General features: G+C 41.5%; 1 protein-coding gene across 2 annotated transcripts in view; it reads right to left on the reverse strand.

The window, feature by feature from the left end:
* scube3 (signal peptide, CUB domain, EGF-like 3) overlaps positions 1-12,548 on the reverse strand; it is a 135,287-nt gene that overhangs the window by 28,271 nt on the left and 94,468 nt on the right. The gene's annotated exons all lie outside the window — the stretch shown is intronic.

The following is a 12,548-nucleotide window of genomic DNA, read 5'->3' on the forward strand; positions in this document are numbered from 1 at the left end:
TCGGTCACTTTTACATACTCTACAAACTTTACACTTTATAACTGATATATACTGGGTCACTTTATAAATCATGTCCTTAATAACCTGCACTGATGACATGTTTATTGTATAGATTATTATATTATATTTATTTTGTAAATATATTATATTGTTATCAAGAACATATTATTGCATGCCTTACGATTTTTATTTTTATCTATTCTATTGTTTGTGTCGTGGACCAAGTAGCCAAGGAACAGGAAACAGGTTTGCAGTTGAACAATTTGGGTTTTATTTTACCCAAGAAGGAACTTCCACAGCATGGTGTTAACACAACCCACACCACCCCCAACTAACACACAAGGGGAGACTTATATATGAGTTGGATATTCCATCAGACACACACAGGGGAGAACATGATATATACTAACTTAAATCTAACATAAAAAACTCCCAATCCCCCTATGAGTTCAATGACTTGGTCTGGTCCGATGGGCGTGGGTCTCAGCATAAAAGTCAGCTCCGCCCTCTCCACCATCTTTTGCCAGACCAGGAAGACATTCCACAGGTAACTCAAAAACAAAGAAAATCAGGATTAACAGACAGTGCATTAATTGAAACACAAAGAAACAATGATAACTGTGTAACTTAACCTTAATGTGTGGCCGTGGCCATCACACACTCCCCCCCTTCGAAGCTCTCACTGGGACAGCGAGAGAGGTAGTCCGCTGTACAATTGTCCCGTCCTGGAATATGATGGATGATGAAGCGGAATGGCTGCATTGCAAGATACCATCGAGTGATTCTTCCATTCGTGTCCTTCATCTTCTCAAGCCACTGAAGAGCCTTGTGATCCGTCTCCAGCGTAAACTCCCGGCCCAGAAGATAGTACTTAAAAGAGTCCATTGCCCACTTGACTGCGAGAGCCTCCTTCTCCACAGTTGAATACCGGACCTCCCTTGGAAACAGCTTACGACTGATGAATGCTACTGGATGTCGCTTTTCTGCTGATTCCTGGATTAGAACAGCCCCCAGACCCCTCTCCGAAGCATCAGTTTGCAAAATGAAATGCTTTTTAAAATCTGGACTGTACAGGACTGGGCTCTTACTCATTGAATGTTGAATGTCCCGAAAGGCTGCCTCCGCTTCCTTCGTCCAGAGCACCTTGTTCGGACATTTGGATCCAGTCCGATCAGTAAGGGAAGCTGCCCTGGCAGAAAAATGAGGGATAAAGCGATGGTAAAACCCTGCCATGCCCAAAAATGACCTTAGCTGCTTTCTGGTCTCTGGCAGTGGGCATGACTCAATGGCATGGATTTTACTCACTTGTGGCTTTATAAGCCCATTTCCAATTATAAAACCCAGGTACTCGGTCTCCGCTTTAGCAAAGAAACATTTAGCGGGATTGATGGTCAGCCCAGCCGACTGAAGGCGGCCTAGCACCTTCTCCAGATGTTCAAGATGATCCTCCCAGGTGGGGCTGTAAATGACAATGTCATCGAGATATGCTGAAGCAAAGTCTGAGAATTCACACAGGACCTGGTCCATTAGCCTCTGGAATGTTGCAGGGGCACCATGTAGTCCAAAGGGCATGACTGTAAACTGATACAAGCCCCCTGGTGTCCGGAAGGCAGTCAATTCTCTGGAGTGCTGAGCAAGGGGCAACTGCCAATAGCCTTTGCAAAGATCTATGGTGGTTAGGTATTTCGCCTTTCCCAGGCGTTCAATCATATCATCAATCCGTGGAGTAGGATATGAATCGAACTGTGAGATTGTGTTTAAATACCTGAAATCAATGCAGAAACGGATGCTGCCATCCTTCTTTGGGACCAAGACCACTGGATTGCACCACTCACTTTTAGATTGCTCGATGATCCCCAGGGACAACATGAAATCGACTTCCTCCTTCAGCACAGAGAGCATCCGTTCAGGTATTCTGTAACTCAAACGTCTCACAGAAGCTCCCTCTTTTAACACAATATTATGTTCAACAAGGTGTGTTCTTCCCGGGTTTTTCTGAAATATTTCGGGGTTACATCTAACCCTCACCTGTTGTTGCTTTTCTTCAGGCAGGTGACTGAGGTGCATGTCCAGGGAGGCAGCTGCGGGCAGGTATTGCTCCTCCATTTCCTCATCCTCTGGAACCTTCCTGATCAGCAACACTTCTCCCTTTCCAGGTCTGTCAACCCATTCTTTAAGGAGGTTCACATGCAGCCTCCTACTAGAGCGTGGCCGGCCCGGGGTGGAAACTTGGTAGGTAGTTTGCCCAATTTTACGTTGGACCTCAAATGGTCCTTGCCACTGTGCCAGCAACTTACTGCCATCGCTTGGAAGGAGTACGAGTACCTTTTGACCAGGGTTGAAGGACCTCTGCCGGGCTGACCGATCATACCAGACCTTCTGACGCCGCTGAGACTCTGCCATGTGGGACTGGGCAAGCCCCCTCATCTTTTCCAGCCGATCTCTCATCTGCACAACATAGGAAATTATGTTATCAGCCCCCCCACCTGCCTGATTTCCCTCCCAAACATCTTTCAATAAAGATAGGGGACCCCTTACTTCATGACCATATAACAGTTCAAATGGGGAGAAGCCAGTGGAGGCCTGGGGTACCTCCCTATATGCAAAAAGGAGGTAAGGCAGCCATTGATCCCAGTCAACACCAGTCTCATTCACAAATTTCCTGAGCATCTGCTTCATGGTCTGATTGAAGCGTTCGGTGAGCCCGTCTGTTTGAGGGTGATATGGAGTTGTCCTTAAACTCCTAATACCCAGCAGCTGATACACTTGTTTCAATAGGGTAGACATAAAATTAGTTCCCCGGTCGGTAAGGATCTCACGAGGAAATCCAACCCTTGAAAACAATTGGACCAGGCAAAACGCCACTGATTTAGCTTTCATGGACTTCAGGGGAAAAACTTCCGGATATCTTGTAGCATAATCAGTTATCACAAGCATATAACGATTGCCTGCTTTACTCCTTTCCACAGGTCCCACAATGTCCATCCCTAACCGCTCAAATGGAGTACTGATGATTGGCAGTGGCTGGAGTGGAGCTCTGGAGGGGATTCTCGAGGATGTCTTCTGGCACTGAGGGCAACTTTTGCAGAACAGTCCTACATCTGCACGTAGGCCAGGCCAGTAAAAGTGGGGTTTAATGCGAGCAATGGTTCTGTGCTTACCAAGATGGCCTGCCCATGGCACTGAGTGTCCCAAGGTCAGCACAGTTTTCCTGGCTGCTCCCGGAACCACCAACTGTATGGCAGACCCCTGCTGGCGATAAAGGATACCACCTTTTAGAAAAAAATCCTCACTGCTGCAAGAATCAGGAACAGTTCCTTGTCCCGCCTCCTTAGCTCTCTGAAAAAGAGGTACCAATGTTGTGTCGTTTTGTTGCATCTCAATGACATTGCTTGGAATTCCAAAACCCAAAGGCAATTCAGGGTCAGGACCAGAGAGTGGCGCTACAACAGTCTTATGGAATTTCTCTTGCCTTTTCTGACGACGTGACTTACGAGACTTCCCAGGTGCTGTCTCCAGGTCTGCATCATAGAATGGCAGGGCACTTAGTGTTGGAGAGGTCTCCTCCAACCTCTGGCTTTGAGCTCTGGTAACTGCCGCATTACATCCACGGCTGGAATCCAACAAATCAAAAAGTACAGGTAGGTCTCGACCAAGCACAGCAGGAAATGGCAAATTATCAGCAACACCAACATTTACGAGATATGTTTGCCCTTGTACCTTGATGTACACGTCTGCTGTTGGATAAGGCTTTTTGTCTCCATGCACACAAAAAACAGGGACAGTATCCTTAATCCTGATAACATTTGGTGGTAAAAAATGTCTGTGTACGAGGGTCTGGTCGCTGCCTGAGTCAATAAGAGCCTGTAAAGTTTGGCCATTGATTTCAATCAAGGACATTTTGGCCTCTGAGTTCAATTTGATTTCAGGCTCATCCGCCCGAGGTACAAAACATACTTGTGTTATCTTGGGCGATTCTTTGGGGCACATTGGTTTGGTATGGCCCTCCATTCCACACCGATAACAAATCAGCTTTTTAGCAGGGTATTTTTGAGATGCATTAGCTGACTGGCTGTCCCTCATGGGAGTCCTACCTACATCAGTGGTTGGTGTTTGATGAAATTGCGGGAATAATTTGCGACTGTCGTTCCTTTCCCATGCTGTATAGCTCCATGGCTGACCTTTCCTCCGTGCAGCGACAAACACATCAGCCATCTTGGCAGCCTCAGCTGCAGACCCTGGATTACGCTCCTTAATCCAAACCTGCAACTCAGGAGACAGCATTCTGAAGTACTGCTCCAAGATGATGAGTTCGCCAATTTCATGGGTTGTTTTACCTTTGGGGTTAATCCACTTTCCATATAGCTCCTTAAGCCTTGCATAAAGCTCTTTTGGGTTTTCATCAGGAGGTATTTCAAGAGACCGAAATCTTAATCTATATGTCTCTGGATTTATATCATATTTATCCAAAATTGCCATTTTTACTTTATCATATTCAAGAGAATCATCAACATCCATATTTACATATGCTCCCCTAGCTTTGCCAGAGAGCAAAGGAATAAGATGAAAAACCCAATCCTGTTTCTGCCACCGACAAGCATGTGCAATGCGTTCGAAGGTGATTAAAAAATGTTCAACATCATCTTCCTCTGTGAGCCTTTCTAATCTGGGCTCATGAAACAGCGCCTTACTGGTTGAGATTTGAAAGTTATTAGCTGCCATGTCCTGATGCTCAGGCACAGACTGTTCAGGCTCACCTGACCGCTGCTCCAGATCTGGTGGTTCAAGCTCTGCTAACAGAGGCTCTGAGAGTGGGGAAGTACGAGCCTGCACTTTCAGCTGTAGTAGTTGGAACTGGTGTTGGAGTGTTCTGGAGCGGTGCTCCTGTCGGGCATTTTCCTCCAGCTGTCTGGCCTCTCGGGCTTCCTGCTGCGTCATATGGGCCCGAAACAAGGAGACCAGGTCAGATAATGAAGGCTCCTTACCTTCGCCCTCAGTACTGTCCACCCCTCCAGTAGCTCCATTTTCTTCCTCACCCTCATTTAGGGCCTCCGTTCCTGTCATCTGAGGCTGGTTGTCTCTGTGTGCTGTTCTTGTACTTCTTCCACCTCTCTGCATAACTATGCAATCACGGTGGGAAGAAGAGAAGAGAGAAGAAAAAAACTGCAGCAAAAAAAACCTGGTGTCCTTTACTGGATGATCCCACCACTGCCACCAAATGTCGTGGACCAAGTAGCCAAGGAACAGGAAACAGGTTTGCAGTTGAACAATTTGGGTTTTATTTTACCCAAGAAGGAACTTCCACAGCATGGTGTTAACACAACCCACACCACCCCCAACTAACACACAAGGGGAGACTTATATATGAGTTGGATATTCCATCAGACACACACAGGGGAGAACATGATATATACTAACTTAAATCTAACATAAAAAACTCCCAATCCCCCTATGAGTTCAATGACTTGGTCTGGTCCGATGGGCGTGGGTCTCAGCATAAAAGTCAGCTCCGCCCTCTCCACCATCTTTTGCCAGACCAGGAAGACATTCCACAGGTAACTCAAAAACAAAGAAAATCAGGATTAACAGACAGTGCATTAATTGAAACACAAAGAAACAATGATAACTGTGTAACTTAACCTTAATGTGTGGCCGTGGCCATCACAGTTTGCTATTGCACCTTTTTTAAGCACCTGTAAGCCAAAGCAAATTCCTTGTTGTGAATTCTGTTCGTCAACAATGGCAATAAAACATTGTGATTTTGACCACCACCAACATTCATGCACAATTCATTCCCATTCACAATACCCAAGGACATAAAAACAATGACTTGGATAGAGCGGGATTCGAACCCCAAACCCTTCGGTAATTGGATCACCCACTCTACCAGTGAGCTGCGGTTGCCTTCGGCTTCATTTGTGCTGCAGTACAATACATGAACTGCTGGGCGCAGTGTAGCTTCACCATTTACATTGTGAAGAAGAATTGTGCAACAGAAGAAGAACCAACCTAAAGTCTCAAAAGTTTCACTGAAAACTTATACAACACATCACATCCCAAACAATCCGTGTATCATTCGTTTTTTATGATGTAACAAAAACATGAAAAAAAAGAAAAAAAACACTCATTATTTGATATTCGTTTCCAAAACCAAAATGAAAAAATGGAAAACGTCTTGTTTTTCAAATTCAAGCTCTTTTGTTTCAGTACAGAAAACAAAAAACGTAAAACGAACAACTTTATCGGTTTTGTCCATTACTAATTCGCTAAAGTACGTAACCCGGAAGTGAAGCGTTACACATTCCGAGATATCGTTAGCTCTGCAACACTTAGGAGTCTCTAAATCCTCCAAAATGTCCGTGAGGAGGTTCTGTGCCCAACACCAGCTAAAGCGAAAAGGGCACGTTTGGGATGCACAATTGGAAGCAGCGATCTTGTCATGCCGAAATGCCGTTAGCAAAGCCGTTAGCATCAAATGAGAGTACACTTCCGGGTCTCGTACTTTGGCCAATCGGTAATGGAACAAACGGATAAAGTTGTTTGTTTTCCGTTTTCTGTACAGAAGCAAAAGAGCTTGAATTTGAAAAACAAGGTGTTTTCCGTTTTTTAAATTTAGTTTTGGAAACAAAAATCAAATAATGAGTGTTCTTTTTTCGTTTTTTATGTTTTTGTTACATAGTGAAAAACGAATGAACGAATGATACATGGATTCCAAACCACCATTCTAACCAATAGCAACATTATATTCCAATAGCTGGGTTTCAACCTATATATCACTCTTAAATTTTTACATCAAATACACCAAATTAAAAAAAGTTTGACTAGAATGTCAAGAGTTAGATAAGAATTAATCAACAACACTACTTCATACCAAAATACATTTGGTTTCAGTTTTGGGGTTTAGTTACTTTTTAGTTATTAATACAGCTTTCATACATGTAGTAAGCATGTGTGCTTGAGCATGTTTGTCTCTTTTTGCTCAAAGCTGAATTGGAAGGTCTAAAATAAAATCTCTGTCACTATGAGGCAGCGGTCTCACCGCCCTCAGGGCTTTCATTTAAGGATACACGTGAACAAAAGCTTTCCGTTTTCCTGCTTTTGACGAAACCTTCCAGGCATTTGAGGGATAAAAAAAAGCAATTTCAACTGCGTGTATGGCCCCTGTGTTGGATAGGCTGATCTGAAAAAAGGAGCCTGTCAGTCAACACAGAATTGCCGCGGTCTCTCCTTTAGACTTGGACAAATTTCCACAGACGCTTTGATTCTAAATGACAGTAGAAATCAGACACTAGATGCACCATAGTGGCTATAGCTCCTGCCAGCTTTATAGAAAGCCTTCTTTGTGACTCAAACCAGTCTTTTTTACCTTTCCATAAAGTAAGCCACCATCTCCACAGCTCATCACCTAATGGCCTGTAGGAAACTCACTGCCAGCTCTTCTAAAAATGAACCTGCACAGCTGGGCTTGTCTTCACCTTCTCACTGGCAAAGTGACGGCAGCTCATACGTATAGCACTGAATCACTATGCAGCTGCACTTTATTCTGTTTTATAACTACGATAGAAATGAAAAGCACTTTGAGGGACGTCTAATCCTCTTCTTCTGATTCTCAAAGAGAATACACACAGCATCCATCTTTAAACTTCCTGATGCTGCACCGTGATCCATCAAAACAAATCAGGTGCTCACAGTGGTGCTATTTTCGAAAATAACAGTGCGCTGCTGTTAAATACAGTATAATTTGCTTTTAGACCGAAGGGAGCATTTGCATGTCTCCCTTTAAAAATACAAAGAATACACGTGGATTTTAATAACTCCACCGATTAAATCCTGGGCTTTGTGTTGGAAAGGCTTCTGGACAAATTGAATCATTCATTTAAAATACGTTCTGTATTCCTTAGCAAGTGCAAATCAGAAGCCGATTTGAAATTTCACAATATTTGACAAGTACACACTACCTACACTATAGCTATCAGAAAGTACCCATTATGAATGTTTAAAGTGTGAATGTGCTGCGTTAAGAAGAAGAAGAAAAAATTGAAAAGAAATAAAACCATGGAGTGATGCAAAGTGGTGGTAGAGGATAGTTATGGGTATTTTTGAATGCCAATGAAAGTCGTTACTGATGTTTATTTTACGGTAACTACAATAACAAAATAATATAATGAAAATCCAGTAACTATACAATAACAACATAAAATAATAAGGTAATAGCAATAATAATAATACAATGAGAATACCAGTAACTATAAGATAAAAGTATAATACAAAAAAGAATAATATAAGAATAGCAATAACAATAATACGGTAGTAGTACGATTAGGTAGAGATAATATAATACTGTCTGTGTGTGTGTGTGTGTGTAAAAAAAGAGAGACCCGAAAGTACCACGAAAAATAAACGTTTCGCAACACCAAAGTCGCAACTCTCTCTCAACGGCTCTGTGTGCGTTCACCATGTACATCCCGATCTAGTGCACGCACCCACACACGCGCATCAGCTGTGTGTGTGTGTGTGTTTACATTGTAGCTGCTAGCATCTTTCTTAGCACATAGAAGAATATAAGAAGAAACACTCACCGTTGCGCAGAACAAACAATAATCATAGTGGACCTGTTTGAAGAATCAGAATGTTTGCGATAAGGTAACGACCGTCAACGCAGCCACTGCCCACACTCATGGAGATGAAGGAGGAAGTGAATAGATTTCATTTCGGGGCCGTCCAGAAGTGAAATAAAATTAAAATAAACATTTTGAAATGACCAAATTACTCCAAAATAACAGATACACACACTCGGGGTATTTGGAACCCGTTGACCGAGTTTCAGGTCGAACTCGCACCGCGTCGGGGAGATATTTGCTACACACACACACACACATCCACACATACCCACAAACGTTTCCGTCATTATAGTATAGATGCCTTTGCGGAAAATAAAGTAAGTTTAAATTGTGGAAAATTTCATCTCTTCCTTTTGAAATTTAAACATGAGATGTTTACTGTATGCAAGGGAACCAAAAATAAATGCGAAGGGTGAAAGTAACTAGTAACTTTTACTTTGAGTACTATGTAATTTAGCAACTTTATACTTGTACTTGAGTATTTTATGTATGACTTACTTGTACTTGAGTACAATTTCAATCAAGTAACAGTACTTCTACCTGAGTAGGACATATCAGTACTCTTTGCACCTCTGCTAAGTTGCATTGCACTGATTGTTGAATCCATAACTCTGGCGATGTGTGAAGAACACTGTCTGAAAGGGTTATAGTATCTACTGCAGTCCATTAACCAATGTGCAACCAAAATGGGTTTGAGAACCATCTTTAACTTTTATCCATTGTGGTATTAACAATGCTTTTTGGGTCTCTGCACAAGAACAGATCCCTCAAGGAGGAATGATATTTAAGAGCACGCACTGTGGATTCCCATAATTACAAAGTGTGAGCAGAGCCGGTTGGCAGACGAAATGGTAAGGCAGTGTCGAGACATGCCTCCAAAACACTTAGTCAGCCAGACATCTCACCAAACAGTAATGATCATGTGTTAAGAGAGCAACGAAATATTTTCGACATTAAGCTTTTGTAAAGGTGAGGGGAGGGGACGCGTTGATGGACAATCTGCTATGTGTGTCAGTTTGTGTGTTTTGGATGTGCCCAGCAGCCACCTCCAGTACAGCCCACAGAGATTGCGACATAATTACGGTAACAGCAGGCCCAATTTTGCCAGCACTCCAATATGATGTGCGGGAGTGTTTGTTCTACTGCAGAGCTTTTATAGTTTAGGTTTCATCAAAAGAGGGTCAGAAAGTGTGTACAATCTTTGAACAGTTCACGCTCAGCACTGAGGTTTTACTGCTCAGTTGTCCACAAGCACTTGTCACCAGCCATTCATGATGACCACAAACAAAATGCAATCAAGTATAGGCAGATAAAACAACACATGGCTGAGCTCCTTTTTTGTAAAAAAAAAACAACTTGAAAACCGTAATCACACATCGAAAAAAAAAAAAGAAGAAGAAGAAAACTATCAAAAAATGCCTTCTTTATGAGCATTATTCCCAACCATTTTCCATCCATGCAGAATTCTATCAGGGTTCTCAACAGCATGTTGAGTAGAGGGGCCCTCTAAGGTATAATTTTGATCCCCTACAATGCGGTTTGACTAGCGTAGGGGGCTTTTCTGTTGTTTTTTCCTTTTTTAATCGGTATTGTGGTAATAATTGTTGCACACTTGGACTTCCAAGTGTGCCCGTGTTGTTTTAACTCTCTTTATAATCTGCAGAGAAACACATAGCCACACCAACTATTTAATACAGGCAATTTGCTCAGACGTTCCCGTCTTTACGGTTTTTACGATCAGGTGGAAATGGGTTCGGGCTTCAAGAGACATTGGTTTCATTCAGGTTGGACAGGTTCAGGCCGTGTTCTGTCACGCTAAGGCCAGGTTAGGTTTTCTTTTTAGGCCCGATAAAAGATGACTTTGTTGTAATTTGCGCTATACAGTACAAATAAAGTTGAATTGAATTGAATTGAAAGCTCTACTGTGTGCATCCTCCGTTTTGTAACCTATAATCACCATCCAATATAAACAGCGTGCTTCATAATCTTAAAACTGTCCATAACAGTCCCAATTGTACCTAATTTACATTTGAAAAGCTAATCTTCAAATCAGTCTTTTAAATCATGTTATTTCTTGTCTGTGAGTATTTATTAGTGGAGGACCTACTGTATACCAAGCATGAGTAACTAACCACAATCATCATGATCCTTCAACAATTCAACAAATAACTTTTGGCTTTAAAGTAACAATGATAAAACAACAACAACAAAAAAAAACAATTTAGCTTTACTTCACAAAATTTGGCCATTAGAGGATTATAAATTTCAAATCTGAAAGATTCCTGGTAAGAACCTGTCTATATTTTCTCACCCAGCTGCACGCTCACCAACCAACCCAAAACATGTTTTGTTGAGGGGTTTGATATGTATTATGGAGAGCGTACCTCTAACAATCTACAGATACAAACAGTGAGGCTGATTTTTGCTACAGCAGCATGCTACACAAATCCTGTTCACGTTGTGCATCAACCACACTACAGCACCTAATTTTTCTATTTCTGTAAGGAAAGCAGAAACTAGGACATAAAATACCAAAATGGGACACAGTTAAATCGAGAAGGGTGATTATAGAAAACATTGTCGGAAAAAAAAAATGCATCCTCTTTAACTTTAAGCAAACAACTCCTATCCATTCTTCACATTGAATATTTATTTTTCTGGCACGTTTGCCACTTCTGTAAAAAAACAGCTTTTGATAATAAGGCTAAACTATGGTGGGGATATATTTAGGTTTAATGATGTTTATTTCTCTTTTTTTTTTTTAAATCACACATTCAGGAAACTGACAACACTTGTCCACAAAAAAGTAAGAAATAAGAATATCTCCCATCTTAATCATTCATTTCTGGATACATGATTACAATTGTTAGTAGGGGGTTTCATTCCCTTTCTCTGTAGGGCAGGGGTGTCAAACACATTTTTGCTCAGGGTAAATCCGGAGCAGTTTGACCATAGGAGCTCTGCAGATTTTGGTTGGAAAAACAGAGTGATTTTAAAATTATTGTGCCCTAGTTTGCACTTCAATGTATGACTCATATAAACGTTTTGTAAGCCACTGACAACATTAAAACAATCATTGACAGATATCAGTCTCTGCGGGATCTCCACTTCCAAGTTTCTTAATTTTATGACAAATGTATATGTAATTTAGGGCAATTTTGTGGAATTGTTTGTGAGAAACTGCAGCATTTTAGTTCTTTTGACAATCTGACTGTCACTGCAGTCATGCTGATGATATACCCACGGGGGAAAAAGCAGCCCCTGCAAATATTCTGGAGTTACAAATGAATTTATGAATTTGGCAGTATTGAGATATCTAAAACTGATTTGTTTTTCTCATTTGCACAGTAATAAACCTTTCCTTTTCATTTATACTTTTTTCTGTGGGTTTTAAAGGGCTGCATTTGGCCCTGGGGGCCTTGAGTTTGACAGTCACATGTGCTTTAAGGTTTACAGATTTCCACTACACCACACTTGAGTGAAATGTTGTTGTGTAGAGACACAGAAATCCCTTTTATCTCACATAAGCATATACTAAAGGAAGTTACTTAAAGGGTACCTGTAGTGAAAATAGTATAAGACAAAAAATGTGTTTAATGTATTACCAATAAATAAAATATGTGCACCTTTTTTTAAAAAAAAGAAACGCAAAAGAAATGTTTATGCGGGGGTTTTCTCATGTGGCAACAATTGGCTTTACGCGCCATTGTTCAGAAACTGTCGACTAGACATGGGCTACTGGTGGCCCGGGGGCCACATGCGGCCCTCGCTCTAATTTTTAGTGGCCCCCAAAGCCAAAGGATAAAATGACTTAAAAAAGCATACTGTCCAAAATTACAGAAATATACACTAGACAAGATAAAAACACATATTTTTTAAATTTTTATTATAATATTACAAAAACGACAACAAAAACACAGAAAACTA

The sequence above is a fragment of the Gouania willdenowi genome, chromosome 7, assembly GCF_900634775.1.
Source record: "Gouania willdenowi chromosome 7, fGouWil2.1, whole genome shotgun sequence".
Classification (NCBI taxonomy): Eukaryota; Metazoa; Chordata; class Actinopteri; order Blenniiformes; family Gobiesocidae; genus Gouania; species Gouania willdenowi.